The following is a 4166-nucleotide window of genomic DNA, read 5'->3' on the forward strand; positions in this document are numbered from 1 at the left end:
CAATAATACAGTAGTAGCAGTAGAAATAGTAGTAGTAATATCAGTAGTAGTAACTAATGGTAGTAGTAATAGAAGTAGTCATAGTAGCAATAGTAATAGAAATAGTAGCGGTAGTTATAGCAGCAGTAGTAATAATAGTAATAATGGTAAGACTAGTGAAAGAGACAGTAGATGTAATAGTAGTATGATAAATGTATTATAAGAAAATGATAGGATAATAAATTAAATTCATTTATATTTTTTAAAATCTGTTTATTTTATAATGTCTTGAGTTACTTAACAACAAAAATAACAGTTCTCTTTCTAAGAGAAAAAAAAGCATGGTATAACTAGGTATTTTGTAGAGGTGAAGTGGGAGAGACCATCCTAGACTTCTCTAACATTTCGAAAATTTGACGATAGATGGAAGCACTACTGCCAGAAGCTGGACATCTGCGCACATTTAGTGCGAGTTGCGAGTTACCTTCCATACTGAAGACATACCTACAGCGCTGAACATTGTTGTACAGTTCTGGAAACTTGCACACAGATGGCAGTATGATCGCTTGTGGCTGATGACTGTACACTCGTAGAGACTCCCGCACAATACTTATAACATGCGTACGGTACTTAACAGATGCGTACCACACTGAACACTTACGTATAGTACTGAACACCTGGCAGCACCATCTCGCAACACTTCGTTGCGATGGCGTCTAAGGGCAGAGCCAGGGCCGGGGGCCGCATTGACAAAATGAGCAGGGATCAGGGTCACGCAGGGCCCAGGGGCCAGCCAGGGCCGAGGGATCAGGGTCTGCCAGAGGTAGGGGGTGAGGAAAGGCTTGAACTAGCCCTATTAACACAAAGATGTTCATCAGAACCAGCAGGATCAATTCAATCTGTAAAATAACGTAAACCATTACGTTATGTCATGAAAAAATATAAAGTCTTTCAGTCGGATCGAATGCCTTGTGTGAATAAGTTTTAATTCGCATAGGCAAGGAAAAGATCCAATTATTTTTTTTACATAACTAGTTAATAATAAACTAAATGTTTGTTCCTATTTATTTCGTGTAGAGCTCAACTGTCCTGCTGTTCGCTTTTCTGGTAATTTCAGAGTATCGGTACAAAAAGCTTAAAACATTCAGACACTATTAACAAATTTATTATCAAATTTATTATCAAATTTTAATCATAGCGTCAAGGGTGATAGGAAACTCTGCGTTTATAAACTGAGAGCAATTTCTTCTGTATGTATACTCTGAGTGATATACCTCTAGGTGTATATCCACTATAAGATACAACTTTGTATGTATATACTCAAAGATATACCCCTCTGTGTATATACTCGGATAGATACACTTCTAGGTATGTACAGTGAGAGAGATCTCTCTGCTTACATATACCGACAGATACTCCTGTTTGTACATATAAACTATGAATTTTACATTTCTGTGTATATACTCATCATCAATTAAGTATACATGATATATTTATATATTGCCCATCACACACACAAAAAAAAAAAAACGTGCAAAACATCATTTTTAAAATAAGGTACAACTCACCAGTTTCATGTTGAATGTTAAATGAATCTCGTGTTGTGTTGTGGGGAAGAGTTCACAGCACGACTGCCATGGCTCTACTGGCTTCCTGGTGATATATATATATCTAGCTGCTGGTAGGGAGGGATGGGGGACGAAGTAGCCTCAGTTGTTACTGGGAATTTTACCTTGATAAACTTTTCCCAACTGAACGATGTCAACAACTTCTTGTTGCGCACAGCTTGAATCTTGAAATTTATCTCCCCGTGTATTAAATATGTATCATGTCAGCTATTTTGTATTTTCCCCAGATGGGGTTTTAAACCTATTTGTAGTAATTTTGTAAAGAAACGAATTAATCGTTTTCTAGGTACTCTTAATAAGTCTTTGTGAGTCTGAGTTCAAGATGAATACCGCCTCAAACTGGCTCAATCACAAGCTTCTTCGAAAAGCAATCCTGGACTACCTTTAGAAAGACGTTTAACTTGGTAAATTTGTTCCAAAGAGCGCTGGATTCTTTCTAAATTCTCGTTTTTAAGATACTGCAAACGAACTGAGTGTCTTCTCTTTCAGATTTTAAATCTTGCTTTATTTTATGTATTAGCTTAAGTTTTATGTAAAATAAATGCCACTCCACAAGTTTATACATCTGTTTATTGCATTAAAAAGATGTTGCTAAACATTAAATTAAAATATGCAAGTGTTTATTATTGCAATACATAATTTACGTACATCCAGTTAGTATTTGTTCCCTAATGTATTTATTGCACTTCGACTATATAATAAAAAGAGATACTAGGGCAGAAGGGTAAACCTCTGTTGACATCTCCTTGCTTGAGAACCAGTTTCAAGTGTGTGAAGAATACATGTTAAGCATAAGTTTATATAATCAGGAGAGCATGTCCCACTGTCAGGTAAGGAGGTTGGTGTGTTGTAGAGAATGTGAACCAGAGGTCCCCACCAAGTGGAAACTTCCCTGGTTCTGAGTGATGGTGTCTGTGGTAAAAATGTCTCCGATTCAAGGCATTTTCTTTTGATCCTGTCATTTTCTCAAATATCTATTTTACTAAATTGTCTCCTGGCAAAAATGCCTCGGCTTCTCTACTACTAGTTGTTAGTTGCTTCTGTTCTACTGGAGAATTTTTCATTTGTGCTTTCGTCTTCGTATGCTGGGGATTATTCTGGCTACCTAGCTATACAAAATTTGTCACCATTTGTTCAGAGTGTCTTACTGTTTTTATGGCAGATTGATACATGTTTGCTAAGGTCCGGTGTATCTGGTCAACAGGTGCCACATTCACACTGGCGTCTTCTAGGGGTGCCGTTGCTGTGGTTGACTCAAAGGTTCACATTAGGTAACTTTTGTGTGGTTTTCTCATCCACAGAAAAGTTACAGGTATGGGTCATGAGGCTGTTAGGTGACTCCACAGTACTGGCAATGGTGACCGACTCATTCACACAACCTGATGTGGTCACAGGTGTAGTCGTAAGCTGTTTTTTGGCTCCATTTGTACAAGCAGAGTGGCTAGGTCATCCACATCTTACGGCGTGGTGGAAGGCCGACCGGTTGTGTGGCTGGCTCACCCTCACCTTCAGTGGTGTGGTCACAAATATGGCAGTGGTAGCCTGACCGGCGCCACCCTGCGTTAACATAAACATGTGTTGGCTGATTTAGATCATAGAATTTTTTTTATTCCTTTTACTGTTCTTGTGGAAAAAGATCTCCAGTTGTCTCACAAGAAACATACTTCAGGGTACGACCTTCACCGTCCTGGCTTCACGCCCCATGACGCATTCTCTCGTGCAGTGGTTCTTAACCTTTTTCGTCCAATGACCCCCGAGACTTCAGGGTATTACCGTGACACCTATAATAAATTTTGAAATGGTGAACCTTGTGAAAATGTAAGATAAAACAAAATGATAGGAAGACCATAGTTTATTGAAATGCCACAGAACAAAAACCTTGAAAAATTCCACATAGCCTCTACAAATGCCAGAACGTTACAAATTCCACAAAACCCTGAACTTCATACAAAACCTACTTCTCATTCGCTCAGTGGGAAGGTTGAAATTGTTTTGCAGCCATAAGTATATCAAAGCGAGAAGTAGTGCTCGATAGGCAACACCTCATGTCAGCATCGATCACAAGCCTTCGTTTTCAATGTTACCATTGCTGAGAATCCAACCTCGCAGTGATAGGCTGACGGGGTCAGTGAACGCATCGAAAGAATGAAAGGAATTAATTTTAAATGAGTTCCTGCTAATTGACCAATTTTACTTATTCGGCACCACACACACACACACACACACACACACACACACATATATATATATATATATATATATATATATATATATATATATATATATATATATATATATATGCAAGGAATTCGCAAGAGCAGGCGAAATATACACAAACACTGATCTTTGGCTGAATGAGTCTCGAACCTACTAACCTTGGAACAAGGTACGCAGTGCTTTACCAATCTACCCACACTGGACCAATACCTTGGAGTCCAGCTTGCGCTAGACTTTAATCCAAGGCAGCCAACTTTCAGGGAGAAGGCTTACAGCTTTTCATCTCATCCCCTGCAAGCTGTAAGCCTTCTCCCTGAAAGCTGGCTGCCTTGGATCAAAGTC

General features: G+C 38.8%; 1 long non-coding RNA gene across 1 annotated transcript; it reads right to left on the reverse strand.

Annotated features, from left to right (window-relative positions):
* Nucleotides 1–231: 231 nt before the first annotated feature.
* Nucleotides 232–3685, reverse strand: LOC138852926 (uncharacterized). The gene is made up of 2 exons (XR_011392184.1): nt 1548–3685; nt 232–878 (listed from the first exon to the last, which is right to left on the reverse strand). It is a non-coding gene; the product is annotated as an uncharacterized lncRNA (long non-coding RNA).
* Nucleotides 3686–4166: the final 481 nt, after the last annotated feature.

This window comes from Cherax quadricarinatus, chromosome 19 (assembly GCF_038502225.1).
Source record: "Cherax quadricarinatus isolate ZL_2023a chromosome 19, ASM3850222v1, whole genome shotgun sequence".
NCBI classification, from domain to species: domain Eukaryota; kingdom Metazoa; phylum Arthropoda; class Malacostraca; order Decapoda; family Parastacidae; genus Cherax; species Cherax quadricarinatus.